At 42.3% G+C, this 23459-nt stretch overlaps 1 long non-coding RNA gene across 1 annotated transcript; it reads left to right on the forward strand.

The window, feature by feature from the left end:
• Positions 1-8: 8 nt before the first annotated feature.
• Positions 9-6766, forward strand: LOC143804346 (uncharacterized). Its single transcript, XR_013221012.1, has 3 exons — positions 9-53; positions 2678-2749; positions 6714-6766. It is a non-coding gene; the product is annotated as an uncharacterized LOC143804346 (long non-coding RNA).
• The last annotated feature ends 16693 nt before the right edge of the window (positions 6767-23459 follow it).

Raw genomic sequence — 23459 nt, forward strand, 5'->3', positions numbered from 1 at the left:
AGAGAAGTGGAAAATACTGGTGCGGTTTCAGATTCTCAAGATGTGGAGGTTATGTAAGTGCATTTTAACTCCTTTTCCCATTATATCCCTGTGGTCTGGCTTTTATTCTCTCTCCGAGGGGACCAGGGAAGTAGCGCGGCTCTGGCAGGAGACCAGGATGCCGGTCCAGGATCTGATTTCTGTGATATGCCCCCAGCTGGAGGCAGCGAGCTCCCTGGGTGGCTGATGGTTGCATTAGACTCACAGTAATTCTCTTTAGGGGGGGGCATTTACTTTTTATATACACATATATATACAGTATGTGCAACTTTTAGTTTCTATATTTATATTATTTTATCCAATATTAGGTCATTATTGGTCGCAAATTGTTATCATGTGTCAACCACAAATCCCATGGACCAAACCTCTTTTATACAGCAGTGTCTATAAAAAAAAGTCTATAAATCATATACAATATTCTGATTCGCGATTTTGAACGTTTCTGCTTGCTGTCATTGAATTGCTATTTTAATATTGACATTTAAAGGATGGGAATCTCACCTGGTCTTTTGTAATGAGCCTCGTGTTTGTACAATCATTACTAGATCAAGAAAGATTGACGTGCTCTGGAAATAAACAGCAAATGTTTCCATTCAATGACAGCAAGCAGATATCTTGGCACGAGTGAGGAATTAATACAGGGAGTACAGGGGTCCGAGTGCATCCTCTCTTGAAAGAAACCATAAATCTGTGTGATCATTACATGACCGGTGTAAGTACTTGTGCATTGACCGCAAGCGAAGATCTTGAAAATTTCAAGGAACTCATACTTAAAGTGTTAAAAATATATTTATACATAAAACGATCTTATACAATATTATTTAAAAAGACAGAAAAAAAGTTTGTGTTTTGTGAACCCTTTTGAATGTTCAATTTTTCTGCATCCAATTTTCACCTAAAAAGTCTTAAAAGTAGATGAAGCACCAAATCAAACAAATGACTGAGTAAAAAAAAAAAAAATTATATTTTGTCATTTTTTATTGATGAAAATGATCCATTATGTCTGAATGGTAAAAGTATGTGAACCTTAGCTTTCAGTATCTGGTGTGACCCCTTGTGCAGCAATAACTGTTAATGTTTTTGATAAATGCTGTTATTAGTCCTGCTCGTCGGCTTCAGGGAATTTTAGCCCATTTCTCCCTACAAAACAGCTTCAGCTCTGTTATGTTGGTGGGTTTTCTCCTTTGAACTGCTCAATTCAGGTCTATCCACAACATGTCTATAAAACTAAGGTCAGGACTGTGACTCGGCCATTCCAAAACTATAACTTTATTCTTCTTTATCCATTCTTTTGGAGAACAACTTGGTGAGCTTTGGGTCGTTGTCTTGCCACATGACGCACGTCCTTTTGAGAGTCAGCTTGTGGACAGATGTTCCGCCGATTTTTGTAAAATTTTCTTGTACAGTTCAGAATTTATTGTTCCATCAATGATGGACACCGTCCTGTTCCAAGTGACATTCTCCAAACGTAATGCTTCACATTTAAACCAAAAATCTCTATTTTGTTTTCATCCAACCACTAAACAATGTTCCGATAGCCTTCTGGCTTGTCCACTCGATCTTTAGCAAGCCCAATGTTCTTTTTAGAGAGCAATGACTATCTCCTTGCAGTCCTGCCTTCCACACCTTTGTTATTGAGTCTCCTCCTGATAGTGGACTCATGAACATTAACATTAGCTAATGTAATAGAGGCCTTTAGTTGATGAGATGTCACCTTGGGTTCCTTTGTGACCTTGCGGAACATTATGCGCCTTGCCCTTCTAGTGATTTTTTTTGGCCTACCCTTCCTGGGGAGAATAATAATGGTCTAGATAATAGTTAATCCAACCTGATGAGCATCAACAGTAGACAAAGCTCCATTAGCCTTCTGGCTTGTCCAGGCAATCTTTAGCAAACCCAATGTTCTTTTTAGAGAGCAATGACTATCTCCTTGCAGTCCTGCCTTCCACACCTTTGATATTGAGTCTCCTCCTGATAGTGGACTCATGAACATTAACATTAGCTAATGTAAGAGAGACCTTTAGTTGCTTAGATGTCACCTTTGGTTCCTTTGTCACCTTGCGGAATATTATGCCCCTTGCCCTTGGATTGATCTTTCTTGGTCGACCCTTCCTGGGGAGGATAATAATGGTCTAGATAATAGTTAATCCAGCCTGATGAACATCAACAACTCATCTTCTGAGGTCCTCAGAAATCTCCTCTGGTTGTGGTATGATACACTTTCACAAACCTGTGTTGTAAAGATCCGACTTTGATACATTCCTGTTCTTTAAATAAAACAGGTCAGCCACTCACACTGGATTGCCATCCTATTGATTGAAAATACCAGACTTTGATTTCACCTTCAAATTATCTACTAATCTTAAAGGTTCACTTACTTTTCACAGACATGTGATATTGGATGATTTTCCTCAATAAAAAAATAACAAAGTCTAATATTTTTTATATTTTTAACACAAGCATTTGATTTGCTTCTCGTTACTTTTAGGTTTTGTGTAAAAATGTGATATAGCTTTAAGTCAAATTTATACTGAAATGTAGAAATTTCTAGAGGATTCACAAACTTTCACTTACAACGGTATGGATATAAAAAGCAAACTTATAAGATTTTATTCCTTTGTGTTTCATATCCTCACAGTTCATTGCTGCTATCAATAAATATAAATGTGTGACTGGAGAAACTGAAGCTATTCTACTTTCGTCAACATGGGTAAGTTGTGTTCTGCAGGGCGGGGGCCACAATCTGCAGTACGTCCTGGCTCAGGCTAACGAGTCGGCTGTCTGGTAAGGTAATGGGGTTTGCGGTCAGAGGCATATGGGTAAACCTATTGATCTCTTGCTATTGATGCCATTGGCACCACGCCTCACCTACTGTAGCTACATTCCTGTGTGACTGTAATGATTTGATAGAGGTATACCTTAAAGCTCCTGGGTCCCTATAGTTGGGGGCCCAACTACTATGTGCCTTTGTATGTAGTGGAGTGATCTTTGAGCTCACTCTGGCACCAGAGTCTTGGTGTTCTAACTGGAACAGACGTTGACTTTGCATGAGATGACCAGCATAGAGGTTACAGTCTCTCAGTGGAGGCACAATCTTGGCGATCACAGTAGGAAGGCACTGACTTTGATAATAACATATCAGAGTTGAGGGACAGAACCATTTTAGAATTGAGGCACAGAACTTGGTGGTTACATACTACCGTTAAGGCACAGAACTTGATGGCTAAACATCAGAGCTAAGGCACAGAGTTTAGTGGTTGCATATTATAATTGGGGCAAAGAGCTTGGTGGTTCCACATTACACTTGAAGCACAGAACTTGGTAGATATATATTAGAGTTGAGGCACATGGGTGGTTACATGGTTGAGGAAAAGAGCTTCGTGGTTACACATTGCACATCAGAGATGAGGTACAGAACTGGATGGTTACGTTGTTACACGTTAGACTTAAGGCAAAGAGCTTGGTTGTTATTCATTACAGTTAAAGCACAAAGTTTGACAAATACACTTTAGAGTTGAGGCACAGGACTTGCTAGTTTCACATCAAAGACGGATGGTTGCACTTTAGCGTTAAGGAATAGAGCTTGGTGGTCACCCATCAAAACTGAGGCATAGAACTTGGTGGTTCCACTCTGGAATTTAGGCACATAACTTTGATGTGCAACCATAAAACTGAGGCAAAAAGCTTGGTGGTTATTCATTACAGTTGAGGAACAAAGTTTGGGAAATATACATTGGAGTTGAGGCACAGAACTTGGTAGTTACACATTAGAGTTGGGTCAAAGAGCATACTGGTTCCACCTTACACTTGAGGCACAGAACATGGTAGTTATACATGAGAGTTGAGGCATATAGCTGGTGACATGGTTGAGGCAAAGAGCTTGGTGGTTACACATTACACATCAGAGATGAGGCAGAGAGCTGACTGGCTGCATGGTTGCACTTTAGAGTCAAGGCATAGAGCTTGGTGGTTATTCATTACAGCAGAGGCAAAGAGCTTAGTGGTTACACATCAGCTGAAGCACAAAGCTTGGTGGTTATACATCACACTTGGGGCAAAAAGTATATTGGTTTGATTAAAGTTGGAATACAGAACGTAGGGCTTAATAAGTGCATCAGAAACAGTCTCTTAATACAGATAACAATATAACTTAGTATTGGAGGTCACAGGTAACTCTGTTAACCAGGGCATCTTGGCTTGAACTCATCTGTGATACAGTCTGCAGTAAGAAGCACCAATCACTTGCAATACTCAGGGCTGCCTCTTTTCACAGATTGCTCATTCCACTAGGCCCAATAGTAGATCTCAGGACCACTAGTACTCTCCCCAGGCCCAACTACAACCATTGATCCTCATGATTGCTAGTAACTCCAGACAGGTACACCTTGGCTATGCTACATTCTGCCTTATACACTCACTCACTCATTGCATCCTTGTTTAGCTGCCTGACCATGAGGTGCACCAAGCTGCTCCTCATATAACCTGGCCTCACCTTATAACCTGGCCTCACCTGAAACCGTGAACCAGCATCCACACGTCTGACCTTTCATCCAGACAACCTGCGTTCCCACCACTACGCATTTATGATAGCCTGTACATGCAAAGATCTATAGTTCCTTATTAAAGGTGCAATTGCTGCAATAAAATGTAGTTCTACAGCACATATCCACATGCATAATTTAATATTTCATCACATGAAATAAGGAAATAGCAGCCAGTTACTTCCAGGTGGTCCACAGATCAAGAATGCATTACATATGGTGTCTTGGTCCAATGCTGACAGTTGCCACGGGAGAGCCCTCTTATACATGGTCCTCAGTTTAGTAATGCTTTGCTTAAGTTATAAGCCAGAAGCCCAGTCATCATCATCATGGGGGCATTGGCACATGAAGTTTCCAAACCAAATTGCCTGAGCCCAGATTTTTGTAGACCAAACAAAGACTCATTAACAGTTTTTCCCATTTGGAGATTTGTCCTTAGGGCTCCGGAACAATTCCTTCCCCTTCCTATTAAGTGAGGTGACAGCTCCTTATGGCGGAAAAGTTCATGGCGATTGTGCAAGAAAACTGCTCTGGGATCACATTGAACATTAATACCCTCCACCCTATAATTGATTTTCATTATTGACTGTCTCTTACTTTCTCCTCGCACATCATTTCCAAACATGAGTGTTTATCTCTTTGTTTGTAAACTGCAGATCGGTCGTTTTTCCAGTAAAACACAAAGTAGTGAATTACCATTAGGCATCTGGAAAATCATTCCGGGCCTGTAATGTCTTGGCTAGAAAGCACCCTGGTAATGGTTTTATATAGAAAGAAAATCACTTAGCAGAAAAGAAGGAAGAAGAACAGAATCTGGAAAGTAGATTGAGATAGAAAAGGAAATAGTAATCAGAATAAAAATACAAAAGGATCCATGGATGGATGATGGATGATGGATGGATAGCTGATAGATAATAGATAGATAGATAGATAGATGGATGGATAGATACATAGATAAATGATCGATGATAGCTAGATAATAGATAGATTACAGATAAATAGATAGATAGTAGATAGATAATAGATAACTAGATAGATAATAGAGAGATAGATAGATAAATGATAGATAGCGATAGATAGATAATAGATATACAGATAGATAGATTATAGATAAATATGTAGATAGATAATAGATAGATAAAGATAGATAGATGGATGATAGATACTGTAGATAGATAAATGATAGATAGATGATAGATAGCGATAGATAAATAAATAGATAGATAATTAGATAGATAGATATATAGATAGGTACAAATCATAGATACACCACTTAATGAAGTTGGTGTTTCTTGGTGGCGTGCCCCTCTGGACTGGAGTAGCATTTCTGGCGTACAAAACGTCATGCCTCCGTCCCGCCCCGGCTCCACATGATTCTGCGAAGATCATTTAAAGTGGTGTCAAAACTTTTCAAAGCTTTTACAACACGTTTGTAGCTTAAAAGCCCTTCAGTATTTTGTAACTTTATTTTTCCCGAAGCCCTCCTAATTACTGTATTTTCTGGCGTATAAGACTACTTTTTAACCCCTGAAAATCTTCTTAAAAGTCGGGGGTCGTCTTATACACCGGGTGCCGTCTTGTACGCTAAGTGCAGACACCAATGTGTATATGGTGGGTGGGGGGGGAGTGGTCCCGATGACGAAGAGGGGGCATCTCACAGGAAAGTGTGAGTGGAGTATCCCCCCTTACCTCATTGTAGCTGCAGCATGGGGTCTCTGTGCTGGGGAGAGGCGGCAGCTGCTGCTCCTCTTTGTGCCGCATGGGTGCTGTGCTGTGGGGCGGTGGCCGCCGCCGCTCCCCAGCACCCCACACTGCAGCTACAATGAGGTAATGGGGGATACTCCACTCACACTTTCCTGTGAGATGCCCCCTCTTCGTCTTCAGGACCACTCCCTCCCCAAAAGGCACATTAGTCACCGGCCCTATAAGACGACATACGGCGTATAAGAAGACCCCCGACTTTTAAGAAGATTTTATATTTTAACTGGAAAAGTTGGGGGGGCGTCTTATACGCCCAGTCGTCTTATATGCCGGAAAATACGGTATGTAGTAACTTAGTGCTTTAATGTGTTTAAAAAATACTAAGCGATCGCCATCTTTCCCCGTCTTTCTCCGTCCACACACAAACCCCAGTGGGAGACTGATAGTCTGTTTTCAAGTCAGAAAAGGACCTCAGCGGTGATGGAAACCGGGGAAGACTCGATCAGTAAGTACCGTATTTTAAGACACTTGCATTGCATCACATATATAGTTAGAAGAGTTTAGGGGAAATCACATTTTTTTACTGAGATTTCTTCTTTAAAGTGAAGCCGCTGATAAGATTTATTACAAATTTTCTTATTTTCATATCAGAGAAATGTGCTTTTTTTCTCTGCCATGACTGATCTTTCATTCTAAAAAATTCTAATTTCCCGAGTAAAACCTGTATTCAGTGAAGACAGATTTTTACATTACTGAGACAGAAGATGACAGTTGGTGCTGAAAAAATTCCACCCAGAGGGAAGAATCAGAAATGAACAAGAGGCAGAGATCCTCCCTCCTCTTTCCTTCCTTCTACATAGAATCTTATAAAAATTAACTGTCAGCTTCTATCTCAGTAATGTAATAATCTATCTTGACTGTGAATACAGATTTTACCCAGGAATTGAGAATTTTGAAAATGAATGATCAGTGTTGTGAATTTGCTTTTTGCTCCCTCTAGTGGTTACTAGTTTTTTGACTCTGGTTTTTCTGTCATTCCTTTTATCCGCACCTGGGTCGTTAGTTAGGGGTGTTGCTATATAAGCTCCCTGGACCTTCAGTTCAATGCCTGGCAACGTAGTTATCAGAGCTAGTCTGCTGTGCTCTTGTCTACTGATCCTGGTTCCAGTTATATCAGCTAAGTCTGCCTTTTGCTTTTTGCTATTTGTTTTGGTTTTGTATTTTTGTCCAGCTTGTTCCAAATCTATATCCTGACCTTTGCTGGAAGCTCTAGGGGGCTGGTGTTCTCCCCCCGGACCGTTAGACGGTTCGGGGGTTCTTGAATTTCCAGTGTGGATTTTGATAGGGTTTTTGTTGACCATATAAGTTACCTTTCTTTATTCTGCTATCAGTAAGCGGGCCTCTCTGTGCTAAACCTGGTTCATTTCTGTGTTTGTCATTTCCTCTTACCTCACCGTCATTATTTGTGGGGGGCTTCTATCCAGCTTTGGGGTCCCCTTCTCTGGAGGCAAGAAAGGTCTTTGTTTTCCTCTACTAGGGGTAGCTAGATTCTCCGGCTGGCGCGTGTCATCTAGAATCAACGTAGGAATGATCCCCGGCTACTTCTAGTGTTGGCGTTAGGAGTAGATATATGGTCAACCCAGTTACCACTGCCCTATGAGCTGGATTTTTGTATTCTGCAGACTTCCACGTTCCTCTGAGACCCTCGCCATTGGGGTCATAACAGTTTGCCAGGCCAGTATTAAATGTTTAATGCATTGCAGAAGAGGGATTATAAGAAAGAAGATTCTGAGGTTTTTTTTTTCTCTTCTTCCCCTTTACCTCAGAGTGGCTATGCTTGCTGCAGACATGAATGTCCAGACCTTGATTACAAGTGTGGACCAGCTGGCTACTCGTGTGCAGGGCATACAAGACTATGTTATCAGAAATCCTAGGTCAGAACCTAAAATACCGATTCCTGAACTGTTTTCCGGAGACAGGTTTAAGTTTAGGAATTTCGTGAATAATTGTAAATTGTTTTTGTCCCTGAGACCCTGTTCATCTGGAGATTCTGCTCAGCAAGTAAAAATTGTGATTTCGTTCTTACGGGGCGACCCTCAGGATTGGGCTTTTTCGCTGGCGCCAGGAGATCCGGCATTGGCTGATCTTGATGCGTTTTTTCTGGCGCTCGGTTTACTTTATGAGGAACCCAATCTTGAGATTCAGGCAGAAAAGGCCTTGCTGGCTATGTCTCAGGGGCAGGACGAGGCTGAAGTGTATTGCCAAAAATTTCGGAAATGGTCCGTGCTGACACATTGGAACGAGTGTGCACTGGCCGCTAATTTTAGAAATGGCCTTTCTGAAGCCATTAAGAATGTTATGGTGGGTTTTCCCATTCCCACAGGTCTGAATGACACTATGGCACTGGCTATTCAAATTGACCGGCGGTTGCGGGAGCGCAAAACCGCAAATTCCCTCATGGTGTTGTCTGAACAGACACCTAATTCGGTGCAATGTGATAGAAAAACCGCAAATTCCCTCATGGTGTTGTCTGAACAGACACCTGATTTAATGCAATGTGATAGAATCCTGACTAGAAATGAGCGGAAAATTCATAGACGCCGGAATGGCTTGTGCTACTACTGTGGTGATTCTACACATGTTATCTCAGCATGCTCTAAACGTATAGCTAAGGTTGTTAGTCCTGTCACCGTTGGTAATTTGCAACCTAAATTTATTCTGTCTGTAACTTTGATTTGCTCACTGTCATCTTATCCTGTCATGGCGTTTGTAGATTCAGGTGCTGCCCTGAGTCTCATGGATCTCTCATTTGCTAAGCGCTGTGGTTTTACTCTTGAACCATTAGAAAATCCTATTCCTCTTAGGGGTATTGATGCTACACCATTGGCAGCAAATAAACCGCAGTATTGGACACAGGTTACCATGTGCATGACTCCTGAACACCGCGAGGTGATACGTTTCCTGGTTTTACATAAAATGCATGATTTGGTTGTTTTAGGGCTGCCATGGTTACAGACCCATAATCCAGCCCTGGACTGGAAGGCTATGTCAGTCTCAAGTTGGGGCTGTCGTGGTATTCATGGGGATTCCCTGCCTGTGTCTATTGCTTCTTCTACGCCTTCGGAAGTTCCTGAGTATTTGTCTGATTATCAGGATGTCTTCAGTGAGTCTGAGTCCAGTGCACTGCCTCCTCATAGGGACTGTGACTGTGCTATAGATTTGATCCCAGGCAGTAAATTTCCTAAGGGAAGACTGTTTAATCTGTCGGTACCTGAACATACCGCTATGCGTTCATATATCAAGGAGTCTCTGGAGAAAGGACATATTCGTCTGTCTTCTTCCCCTCTTGGTGCGGGATTCTTTTTTGTGGCAAAAAAAGACGGATCTTTGAGACCTTGTATTGATTATCGGCTTTTAAATAAGATCACTGTCAAATTTCAGTATCCTTTACCGCTGTTGTCTGACTTGTTTGCCGGGATTAAGGGTGCCAAGTGGTTCACCAAGATAGACCTTCGTGGTGCGTACAACCTTGTGCGCATTAAGCAAGGTGATGAATGGAAAACCGCATTCAATACGCCCGAAGGTCATTTTGAGTACTTGGTGATGCCTTTTGGGCTCTCCAATGCGCCTTCAGTTTTTCAGTCCTTTATGCATGACATTTTCCGGAAGTATCTGGATAAATTTTTGATTGTTTATCTGGATGATATTTTGGTTTTTTCTGATAATTGGGATTCGCATGTGGAGCAGGTCAGGTTGGTCTTTAAAATTTTGCGTGAAAATTCTTTGTTTGTCAAGGGCTCAAAGTGTCTCTTTGGTGTACAGAAGGTTCCCTTTTTGGGGTTCATTTTTTCCCCTTCTGCTGTGGAGATGGACCCAGTCAAGGTCCGAGCTATTCTTGATTGGACTCAGCCCTCGTCAGTTAAGAGTCTTCAGAAGTTCTTGGGCTTCGCTAACTTCTACCGTCGTTTTATCGCTAATTTTTCTAGCATTGTGAAACCTTTGACGGATATGACCAAGAAGGGCTCCGATGTAGCTAACTGGGCTCCTGCTGCCGTGGAGGCTTTCCAGGAGTTGAAACGCCGGTTTACTTCGGCGCCTGTTTTGTGCCAGCCTGACGTCTCACTTCCCTTTCAGGTTGAGGTGGATGCTTCGGAGATTGGGGCAGGGGCCGTTTTGTCGCAGAGAGGCCCTGGTTGCTCTGTTATGAAACCTTGTGCCTTTTTCTCTAGGAAGTTTTCGCCTGCCGAGCGAAATTATGATGTGGGCAATCGGGAGTTGTTGGCCATGAAATGGGCATTTGAGGAGTGGCGTCATTGGCTCGAGGGTGCTAAGCATCGTGTGGTGGTCTTGACTGATCACAAAAATCTGATGTATCTCGAGTCTGCTAAACGCCTTAATCCGAGACAGGCCCGCTGGTCATTGTTTTTCTCCCGCTTTGATTTTGTTGTCTCGTATTTACCAGGTTCAAAGAATGTGAAGGCCGATGCTCTTTCTAGGAGCTTTGTGCCTGATGCTCCTGGAGTCGCTGATCCTGTTGGTATTCTTAAAGATGGAGTTATCTTGTCAGCTATTTCTCCGGATCTGCGACGTGTGTTGCAGAGATTTCAGGCTGATAGGCCTGAGTCTTGTCCACCTGACAGACTGTTTGTCCCGGATAAGTGGACCAGCAGAGTCATTTCCGAGGTTCATTCCTCGGTGTTGGCAGGTCACCCGGGAATTTTTGGCACCAGAGATCTGGTGGCCAGGTCCTTTTGGTGGCCTTCCTTGTCAAGGGATGTGCGGTCATTTGTGCAGTCCTGTGGGACTTGTGCTCGAGCTAAGCCTTGCTGTTCTCGTGCCAGCGGTTTGCTCTTGCCCTTGCCTGTCCCGAAGAGACCTTGGACACATATCTCCATGGATTTCATTTCTGATCTTCCGCTATCTCAGGGCATGTCCGTTATCTGGGTGATATGTGATCGCTTCTCCAAGATGGTCCATTTGGTTCCTTTGCCTAAGCTGCCTTCCTCTTCCGATCTGGTTCCTGTGTTTTTCCAGAACGTGGTTCGTTTGCACGGCATCCCTGAGAATATTGTGTCAGACAGAGGATCCCAGTTCGTTTCCAGGTTCTGGCGATCCTTTTGTAGTAGGATGGGCATTGATTTGTCGTTTTCGTCTGCTTTCCATCCTCAGACTAATGGACAGACGGAGCGAACCAATCAGACTTTGGAGGCTTATTTGAGGTGTTTTGTCTCTGCTGATCAGGACGATTGGGTGACATTCTTGCCGTTGGCTGAGTTTGCCCTTAATAATCGGGCTAGTTCCGCCACCTTGGTTTCGCCTTTTTTCTGCAACTCTGGTTTCCATCCTCGCTTTTCTTCGGGTCATATGGAGCCTTCTGACTGTCCTGGGGTGGATTCTGTGGTGGATAGGTTGCAGCAGATCTGGAATCATGTGGTGGACAACTTGAAGTTGTCACAGGAGAAGGCTCAGCGCTTTGCCAACCGCCGCCGCGGTGTGGGTCCCCGACTACGCGTTGGGGATTTGGTATGGCTTTCTTCCCGCTTTGTTCCTATGAAGGTCTCCTCTCCCAAATTTAAACCTCGTTTTATTGGGCCTTACAAGATATTGGAAATCCTTAATCCTGTATCTTTTCGTCTGGATCTTCCTGTGTCGTTTGCTATTCACAATGTATTTCATAGGTCCTTGTTGCGGCGGTACATTGTGCCTGTAGTTCCTTCTGCTGAGCCTCCTGCTCCTGTGTTGGTTGAGGGCGAGTTGGAATACGTGGTGGAGAAGATCTTGGATTCTCGCCTCTCCAGGCGGAGGCTTCAGTACCTGGTCAAGTGGAAGGGCTATGGTCAGGAGGATAATTCCTGGGTGGTCGCCTCTGATGTTCATGCGGCCGATTTAGTTCGTGCCTTTCATGCCGCTCATCCTGATCGCCCTGGTGGTCGTGGTGAGGGTTCGGTGACCCCTCACTAAGGGGGGGGTACTGTTGTGAATTTGCTTTTTGCTCCCTCTAGTGGTTACTAGTTTTTTGACTCTGGTTTTTCTGTCATTCCTTTTATCCGCACCTGGGTCGTTAGTTAGGGGTGTTGCTATATAAGCTCCCTGGACCTTCAGTTCAATGCCTGGCAACGTAGTTATCAGAGCTAGTCTGCTGTGCTCTTGTCTACTGATCCTGGTTCCAGTTATATCAGCTAAGTCTGCCTTTTGCTTTTTGCTATTTGTTTTGGTTTTGTATTTTTGTCCAGCTTGTTCCAAATCTATATCCTGACCTTTGCTGGAAGCTCTAGGGGGCTGGTGTTCTCCCCCCGGACCGTTAGACGGTTCGGGGGTTCTTGAATTTCCAGTGTGGATTTTGATAGGGTTTTTGTTGACCATATAAGTTACCTTTCTTTATTCTGCTATCAGTAAGCGGGCCTCTCTGTGCTAAACCTGGTTCATTTCTGTGTTTGTCATTTCCTCTTACCTCACCGTCATTATTTGTGGGGGGCTTCTATCCAGCTTTGGGGTCCCCTTCTCTGGAGGCAAGAAAGGTCTTTGTTTTCCTCTACTAGGGGTAGCTAGATTCTCCGGCTGGCGCGTGTCATCTAGAATCAACGTAGGAATGATCCCCGGCTACTTCTAGTGTTGGCGTTAGGAGTAGATATATGGTCAACCCAGTTACCACTGCCCTATGAGCTGGATTTTTGTATTCTGCAGACTTCCACGTTCCTCTGAGACCCTCGCCATTGGGGTCATAACAGATCAGTCCTGGTAGAGAAAGACGTTTCTTATTTTCATGTGTACTATAGATTTATAAAATAAAAATTAAAACAATGGTTACACTTTAACCCCTTTCTGACATATGAGGTACTATCCCGTCGAGGTGGGGTGGGCCCGTATGACCACCGACGGGATAGTACGTCATATGCGATCAGCTGACTATCGCAGCTCACATCTGGCACTGTGCCAGGAGCGGTCATGGACCACCCCCGGCACACTAACCCTCGGAACACCGCAATCAAACATGATTGCAGTGTTCTGGCGGTATAGGGAAGCATCGCACAGGGAGGGGGCTCCCTGCGGGCTTTCCTGAGACACTCGGAGCAACGTGATGTGCTCGCGTTGCTCTGAGAGTCTCCTACCTCCTTCTCCCTGCAGGCCCCGGTTCCAAAATGGCCGCGGGGGGCCTTCCGGGTCCTGCCGGGAGGTGGCTTAAAAAATCACAGAGAAAAAAGCAGAGATGGTTACCTGCTGAAGCCTCCAAACAAATGCACCAGCAGGGCGCTGGTAAACCTGCAACCCTGCCTGTCAGATCGCTATGACACAGTGCTGTGCAAAGTGTCAGATCAGCGATCTGACCCTATAACATGATGTGCCTCCCCCCGGGGCAATGTTATAGTGTAAAAAAAAAAAATATTCAGATGTGTAAAAAAAAATAAAGAAAAAATATATATATTGTTCCCATAAATACATTTCTTTATTTAAATAAAAAAAAACAATAAAAGTACACATATTTAGTATCGCCGCATCCGTAACGACCCGACCTATAAAACTGTCCCACTAGTTAACCCCTTCAGTGAACACCATAAAAAAGGCAAAAAAACAACGCTTTATTATCCTACCGCCGAACAAAAAGTGGAATAATACGCGATCAAAAATACGGATATAAATAACCATGGTACCACTGAAAACGTCATCTTGTCCCGCAAAAAAACGAGCCACCATACAGCATCATCAGCGAAAAAATAAAAAAGTTATAGTCCTCAGAATAAAGCGATGCAAAAAATAATGATTTTTTATATAAAACAGGCTTTATCGTATAAAAGAGCCAAAACATAAAAAAGATATAAATGAGGTATCGCTGTAATCATACTAGCCCGAAGAATAAAACTGCTTTATCAATTTTACGAATCGCGGAACGGTATAAACGCCCCCCCCCCCCAAAGAAATTCTTGCATAGCTGGTTTTTTGTTATTCTGCCTCACAAAAATCGGAATAAAAAGCGATCAAAACATGTCACATGCCCAAAAATGGTACCAATAAAAACGTCAACTCGTCCCGCAAAAAAACAAGACCTCACATGACTCTGTGGACCAAAGTATGGAAAAATTATAGCTCTCAAAATGTGAAGATTCAAAAACTATTTTTTGCAATAAAAAGCATCTTTTAGTGTGTGATGGCTGCTAATCATTAAAATCCGCTAAAAAACTCGCTATAAAAGTAAATCAAACCCCCCTTCATCACCCCCTAGTTAGGGTAAAATAATAAAATTTAAAAAATGCATATATTTCCATTTTCCCATTAGGGTTAGGGTTGGGGCTAGGGTTAGGACTAGGGTTTGGGCTAGGGTTAGGGTTGGGGCTAGGGTTAGGGATAGGGCTACAGTTAGGGTGGGGTTAAAGTTAGGGTTAGGGCGAAATTTAGGGTTAGGGTTGGGGCTGAAGTTAGGGTTAGGGTTGGGGCTAAAGTTAGGGTTAGGGTTTGGATTACATTTACGGTTGGGATTAGGGTTAGGGGTGTGGTTAGGGTTATGGTTAGAGTTGGGATTAGGGTTAAGGGTGTGTTTGAGTTTCAGTTAGAATTGGGTGTTTCCACTGTTTAGGCACATCAAGGGCTCTCCAAACGCGACATGGCGTCCAATCTCAATTCCAGACAATTCTGCGTTGAAAAAGTAAAACAGTGCTCCTTCCCTCCCGAGCTCTCCCGTGCACCCAAACAGGGGTTTACCCCAACATATGGGGTATCAGCTTACTCAGGACAAATTGGACAACAACTTTTGGGGTTCAATTTCTTTTGTTACCCTTGGGAAAATAAAAATTTGGGTTTCTAAAAAACCCTTTTTGTGGGAAAAAAAATATTTTTTATTTTCATGGCTCTGCGTTATAAACTGTAGTGAAACACTTAGGGGTTCAAAGTTCTCATAACACATCTAGATAAGTTCCTTGGGGGGTCTAGTTTCCAATATGGGGTCACTTGGGGGTTTCTACTGTTTAGGTATATCAGGTGCTCTGCAAATGCAACGTGACGCCTGCAGACCATTCCATCTGTCTGCATTCCAAACGGCGCTCCTTCCCTTCCTAGCTCTGCCATGCGCCCAAACGTTGGTTCCCCCCACATATGGGGTATCAGCGTACTCAGGACAAATTGGACAACAACTTTTGGGGTCCAATTTCTCCTGTTACCCTTGGGACAATACAAAACTGGGGGCTAAAAAATAATTTTTGTGAAAAAAAAAAATGTTTTATTTTCACGGCTCTGCGTTATAAACTGTAGCGAAACACTTGGGGGTTCACAGCTCTCACAACACATCTAGATAAGTTCCTTAGGGGGTCTACTTTCCAAAATGGTGTCACTTGTGGGGGTTTCAATGTTTAGGCACATCAGGGGCTCTCCAAACGAGACATGGTGTCCCATCTCAATTCTAGTCAATTTTGCATTGAAAAGTCAAACGGCGCTCCTTCCTTTCTCAGCTCTGCCATGCACCCAAACAGTGGTTTACCCCCACATATGGAGTATTGGCATACTCAGGACAAATTGCACAACAACTTTTGGGGTCCAATTTCTTCTTTTACCCTTGGGAAAATAAAAAATTGGGGACGAAAAGATCATTTTTGTGAAAAAATATGATTTTTTATTTTTACGGCTCTGCATTATAAACGTCTGTGAAGCACTTGGTGGGTCAAAGTGCTCACCACACATCTGGATAAGTTCCTTAGGGGGTCTACTTTCCAAAATGGTGTCACTTGTCGGGGTTTCAATGTTTAGGCACATCAGGGGCTCTCCAAACGCAACATGGTGTCCCATCTCAATTCCAGTCAATTTTGCATTGAAAAGTCAAACGGTGCTCCTTTCCTTCCGAGCTCTGCCATGCACCCAAACAGTGGTTTACCCCAACATATGGGGTATCGGCGTACTCAGGACAAATTGTACAACAACTTTTGGGGTCCATTTTCTCCTGTTAATCTTGGTAGAATAAAACAATAAAACAAATTGGAGCTGAAGTAAAAAAGTTAAATGTTCATTTTTTTTTAAACATTCCAAAAATTTCTGTAAAACACCTGAAGGGTTAATAAACGTCTTGAATGTGGTTTTGAGCAGCTTGAGGGGTGCAGTTTTTAGAATGGTGTCTCACTTGGTTATTTTCTATCATATAGACCCCTCAAAATGACTTCAAATGTGATGTGGTCCCTAAAAAAAAATGGTGTTGTAAAAACGAGAAATTGCTGGTCAACTTTTAACCCTAATAACTCCCTAACAAAAAAAAATCTTGGTTCCAAAATTTTGCTGATGTAAAGGAGACATGTGGAAAATGTTACTAATTAAGTATTGTTGTGTGACAGATCTCTGTGATTTAAGGGCATAAAAATTCAAATTTGGAAAATTGCTAAATTTTCTAAATTTTTGCCAAATTTCCATTTTTTTCACAAATAAACGCAGGTAATATCAAAGAAATTTTACCACTATCATGAAGTACAATATCTCACGAGAAAACAGTGTCAGAATCATCAGGATCCGTTGAAGCGTTCCAGAGTTATAACCTCATAAAGGGACAGTGGTCAGAATTGTAAAAATTGGCCCTGTCATTAACGTGCAAACCACTATTGGGGGTAAAGGGGTTAAGAAATGATTTAATTCCAAATAAAGGTTCTGAATTTAGTTTAAAAAATAAAATGGAATTATTAAAATACATTTTCCCTTCAAATAATAACCAAGTTTTTACCTATGATGAAATCCGTATTAGAATGACAGACATCAAGTCACATTTATCAAATTAAGGTAAAGGCTTATCCAGAAAAGAACAAAGCTGTGCAACTCTTCAAGAAACACTTTATAAGGGATCTGCGGAGAATAAATTGCACCTTGCTCTGGACCTCGTCATTCCTGACTAATATTATCATTTTCAGCTTCAATGGAAATATATAAAAGAATAATAATCACAAGCTGATAACAGTCACAAGGTCAAAAAATCAATTAGCGAAACCAACTAACCCTTATGTTTCTATAATATTAAGGATAATTAATTACACAGATACGAGATTGGCGCCCCCGCTCACCGTCGGCTATCCCTATAGCTCCTATTATTATAAGACCTCACTACCTTTGTACCCTGATATATACCTGCCTAAACTTTTGGGGGTTGGCACCCTACTTGACAGCGGATATGGCGTGGTTGTAATTCATTCTAGGATTATCATTAATTCATCAGTAGGGTGTCCTAGGGTCAGCCGTCGATGAGTGGGGGCGCCATATCCGCTGTCAAGTAGGGTGCCAACCCCCACAAGTTTAGGCAGGTATATATCAGGGTACAGAGGTAGTGAGGTCTTATTTTTAAGCACGAGCACTTTTTGTTTTGCACTTATTGTCTTAGTCCGTGTATCTCACCCTGCCACAAATTAGGCCCAAGTAAATGTGTATTTACTATTTATACATATATACCAATAGTTCCTTCCAATCCCATCTATCAAAGAAAAATTACTTTCTGGTCTTGTATAAATGCAGGTGCATATGAGACACTGACATCAGGGTATGTAATAGGAGCTATAGGGATAGCCGACGGTGAGCGGGGGTGCCAATCTCGTATCTGTGTATAGGGTGCCAACCTCCGCTGACAGGTAGGAATTGTCCTTAGGCTCTATCAGTAGGGCAATAGTAGAGTGCACGGTTGTGTGTTTTATGTGTTTATCTGTGTGTAGATGTGCATGGTCTTAAATTTTGATTGAATAAAGTTATAAGTTTTATCCTTAATATTATAGAAACATAAGGGTTAGTTGGTTTCGCAAATATATAAAAGACCAACTTCTGGGTGCATCTGGTAGGCGATGATTTATACACAAGGCAATGAAGTTTTAGGCAGGAGTAGACCATGCTCCTTAGAAGGAAGCTACCATCAGAAAATGACCTATTGTTTAAATCAGGTTTTTTTTAAATCATTTTTGATCATCTTGTTGTCATATAGAGATCTGTATTAAAAAGCTAAATTAGTAATCTAACAATTTTCACACTAGACAATGGGCCTTTTTTAGATTCCTACTTCAGCCTCATTAGGAACTTTTCCATCGACCAAGAAGCAACAGTCTGAACAGAATATGGTGACACGGTGTAAAGTGGTCAAGAGCAGTAGTCATGACTGAGCTGCTGTCCGGTTACGCTCTGGCACTTTTCAGGCAACCACTGTCTCAGTCCCAGTGTGCTGTCAGGTGTGGGGTGCTTCACACTCACTTGTAGGCTGCAGTACTCTGCCGTCTCCAGGCCTCCATCTTTGGGAGCTGCCCTACACAACAAGCAAACGTTTACTAATCAGATCAAGTTCAACAAGTGGTATCACATGGGATAGGGCACAGCACTGCATATTCCTTTCTTTCTTAGCACAACACATATTCAACCCTACTATTGGTTCCTCCTTGAGCATTCTTTCCCCTACTGGCTCTGTTAGTCCCAGGGATCTCCCTTCCTGTTCGACAGTGCACCCGGGATCCATTACCTTCCGTCTTTGCGGGTTCTTGTCCATCTTCCCTTGTACACCAAAGGACATGTTGTGCCCAGCAGACCCTTAGTCAGATCTTGGGTTCTGGGCACAACAGGAGAATCCGTTTGGAATTCTAGTATGGCATCCCACTGCTTAGAATGGTAGACACATGCTGACCCTAGCAGCCCACTGAACTTGAACTTGGACTTGTTGCTACCCTTCTCTATCTCCTGACACTACCAGGAAGTACCGACCTTTTATTCACACTAGGGTCCGCCTACTGGGCAAGTTCTATCCATTAACTATATCCTATCCTTTTCTATCCTATCCTATTTTCCTTATCAGAGGCGTAGCTAGGGTTTTGGTTCAGACGGGGGCAAAACTTCTGAGTGGGTCCCTAACCAGGTAACCCTGATTACAACTATGGTGGCCTAATTGTAGATATAGGGGAACCTCAGCAGATGACAGAGCTGTTACTATAAAAATCTCTATACAAAGACCAACACTGATATTACCTCCATATGGTGACCATATAGTCCTGCAGAACATGTAAGAGATTACAGTACAGTTACAGATAGTGACTTACAACCGACGCTCTTTCTGATGGAGTCATTCACTTTTCCCGTATTTTACATCTGGCCCAGACCAACACGATAACTTCTCCAGCCATGACTTGGCTACAGAGATTACAACAAAGATACGTTTGTTCACATTTCCTGCATCGGCCCTCGATGACCTTTTATCAGGCCCCGAGCAGATTCCCAGGGTCCGCATTCTTGGTCAAGGAGCTGTATTTTGATTTCCACAAGCTCATTAATTTCTTCTTGCTCTGTTAGTACACTCACACAGTGTTCACTGCTGACCACTGAAGGGCATGCAATGAACGATTACGTCCTGACACCAGTGTCAGAGTCAGGATGCACTTTGTGGGCGGAATTTGTACGGCCCCCGAAGGATGGTATAAATATCCAAATGGCCCTTGGTAGAAAAACAAATTCCCTACCCTTGCTCTACACAGTATGAAGCTCTCTTATACATATTATAGTACCACCCACACAGTATACTGACCCCTTAAAAGCCCCTAAACTGTTTGATGGCTCCAACACTGTATGATGGCCCCACACTGTACAAAGACCCCACATTATCTCCCACACTGAATGATCATCCCCTCACTGTAATCCCCACACTGTATGATGGCTTTCTAGATAGCTTCCATACAGTATAATGCACCAGATGGTTCTCAATATAGTATAATGTATTCCCCATAGGCCTCTTTAGTATAATGCACTCCCCATAAGCCTCCATATAGTATAATTCACCCACATACTCCTCCATATAGTATAATGCACTCCATAAAGGCAGACTCTATATAGTATAAAGCACCCCCATAGGCAGACTCTATATACTGTAGTACAATGCATCCCAATAGGCAGACTCTATATAATATAGTGCAGTCCCCATAAAAAAGATAAAAAATAAATACAATACTCACCTTTCCTCCTTGTTTCCTCATCTCAGGCCAGCGGGTGCCAAGTAATGATGTAATCGCGCTCGCTGTCAGTGTCTGCGTCAGGGACATCAGATGCAGAGGGGGAATGATGGGAGAGGGAGTGTGACGTTCCCTGTCTTATAGGTTCTTTCAGCCTTTATTGGTATCCAACCGATACAAGTGAAGTGCTGGTACTGGGCCCCCCTGCTGCTCAAAGGCCCCATAGCAGCTTGGTGGCAGTGCAGGGAGATCACGTCTCCCTGTTCTGCGACAGAGTGTAACTGTATGGGTGCCCTGCGCACTCCCATACAGTTAACAGTAGTGTAGCTCCAGAAGTGCCCCTATATGCAGAAGTTATCAGGAAGCCAAAAAAGAAGGAACCAAAGTTGCTGGATGAATCATCAACAATCTTAAATACTCAGATGATACAACATTGATATCAACAACCATAGAAGGAATGAAGGACTTATTATGGAGTGTCAAGATGGAAAGGTCAAAGATGGGACTGCTAGCCAGTACAAAGAAGACAGAGATATTGATTACTGCTAGATATGGCACATTTGAGAAGGGCGACGAACTGGAAGTTGTAATGGACATCAAGCTTCTCAGATCGATGATAACTCAAGGTGTAGCGATGACACCAGAAGTCAATAGAATAGCTATGGGCAAATCAACAATGAAGTCTCTAGACAAGGTCTTCAAATCAAGGAACATTTCATTGGCAACAAAGACACAGCTCATACATAGTCTGGTATTTTCTGTGGTAACATACGGATATGAAATCTGGATGATAAAGAAACAAGACAGAAGAATTGACGCCTTCTAAATGTGGTGCTGGAGAAGGACGTTATAAATACCTTGGATGGAAAGAAGAACAAATAAATCAATTTTGGATCAAATCAAGCCAGACATATCACTGGAAGCAAGGATCACCAAGCTATGGCTTGTCTACTTTGGACACATCATATGAAGAGAAAAATCACTGAAGAAGAACATCATGGTCGGAAGAATAGGAGGAGCAAGGCGAAGAGGAAGACCAGCAACCCAATGGCTTGATACTTTCAAAATAACGTCGGAGAAGACCCTGGTGGACCTTTCTAGGCTAGCACAAAATCGATCTTCCTACAGATCGTTCATCCATCAAGAGGCCATGGCTCGTGATTCAGCGGAAGGCCATTGAAAAAAAAAATCTTGTCCTTTCAGAAACAGTTTTCAGCATACTTCTTATCATGAAAGGATGGTTTCGTTGAGGTAACAGCTCTATACTTAGCTCATAACAGAGGATCAACCACTCACAATAGGTAATATCAAAGCTGACCGTTACCTCCCTCCCTTCATAATGATGTTTGTGTATGCTAATTAGATGCTTCAATACAAAAGATAGGGTTGGAGTCTGACCATTGCAGCTATGTACATGTATTGTTTCCTGAAACAACAGGAGTCTAAAAAAGCCATCGGTGGCCATTAAGAGAATTGCAAGATTTGTACTTTTTTTATTTTTAATACAGATGTAAAAAAAGAAATGCCAAAAATAAATGCAAATAACACAACAATTAAACAATTGGACATTTTTGCATAAAAGATTTCTTTTAACTCATTCAATCAGAGATTGTACTCCAAGATGAAAATGCAGAAGAGACAGAAAACCTCAGATGACCATGTAAAGACCTTTAGAGATGCTTCATTTCACACCCCATGAACTTATTGAAGGTCATATACAAGTCTCTAAAACTGTGGTCTCCAACTTGTAGACCTCCAGGGGTTACAAAACTAGAACGCCCAGCAAGCTCTGACAGCCACATGCTGGGAATAGTCATTTTTAGAACAGTTGGAGAGTCATAAGATGGGAACCATTAAAGTTTACATCCACTCTGGTCCTGAAAGGGTTTTCTAGGCGTTTTGCTGCATCTTTTTCTCATTTATGTCCTCAGATTACACAATGTAATCCAGATGCGAAGTTTTGAGACGCACTAGAGCCTGTCTTCACTCGAACACGTGTTTTGTATTAGTTGTGTAGAGTGGTGACAGGAAATGTGGTATGTAGCCTTGGAAAAGGATAAAAGCTAATTCTATTACCACTTTCCAAGGTAGCTTGTTAGACTCCTATAGGTGAACTGGTTCTAATTATACCGCCTCAATTGGGGATAAAAAAGGAAGGGGGGATAAATTCCTTTAAAATAAATGTAGTTTAAAAATAAATATGTGCGGGATCCTCACGTCTTTGACCAGAGTTGAGAGTGGTTACAAAGAGCGACTCACCCTTTGGAGGACCTGTCTTGTCATTGATTTGAATATACACTGTGTAATACTTCATTTCTCCTCTGGGGTTGCTGCAGGAAAATTGAACACTTACTTACTTTTATAGATTAGAGGTGGTGGTCACTGGGGTCCAGAAAATGACTTTTTTTTTTATCAAGGAAGGAAGACATGTAGGTTCTCTAATCTTCCCAGCCAACCGCATTACTAGGTAACAGTTTATAGTTGGAATCATTTATCCAGGAGCTTAAAGAATATGAGAAGTTGACCCAAGTCCTAGTGCTGGAATAACCCAAAAGATCTCTGCATATATGTGTACGTGGCATCTTTTAGATGTGGGAACATAAAGCTGGTTAGTTTTTGCTGTCCTTGCGGCGCATCGTTACTCTATATGGAACATGTACATATCAATATCAATTATATAGATACATAGATTTTTTATGGCAATGGCTCCTTTAAATTTAAGTACTTGCTGGCAGAACATTTTGGCAAATGTATTTTTTTGCCAGCAGCCCAGACTGAATATGAACATGTGAAATATGTCAATCCTGGAGCGTGACCGTCCAGCAGCTGCAGGAAGCGAAGGAAAAGCAAAGCAAAAAATAATCAGATTTATAAATGGTTTTCAGTTATTCCATTGTCTTTCCTGAATGCAAAGCAGTTGTTAGTCTAATCCCACAGACCGAACATAATGAAACATCAGGTCTGTTACTGAATCTATTGAATCTATTCCTCGTTCTCGAGTTCTTGGGACCACAGTAGCTGCATAGAAATATTATAGTCCATTTTTCATGGTGTCTAACATAAAATAAGCTAATAAAACATGTCTGATATTCATGGTTCTTGGGAAAAAAATGCAGCCCCTCGACACCATGATGGATACCTGACGGACCCCACTATGGTAGAAAGAATTTTCAGGTGCTTTTCGCAACTGTTTTGTAACAAATCAGCCCTAAAACGGAACGAAGAAACAGATTCCCTAAAGCAGAATGGAACAGAA

Source organism: Ranitomeya variabilis, chromosome 2 (assembly GCF_051348905.1).
Source record: "Ranitomeya variabilis isolate aRanVar5 chromosome 2, aRanVar5.hap1, whole genome shotgun sequence".
Classification (NCBI taxonomy): Eukaryota; Metazoa; Chordata; class Amphibia; order Anura; family Dendrobatidae; genus Ranitomeya; species Ranitomeya variabilis.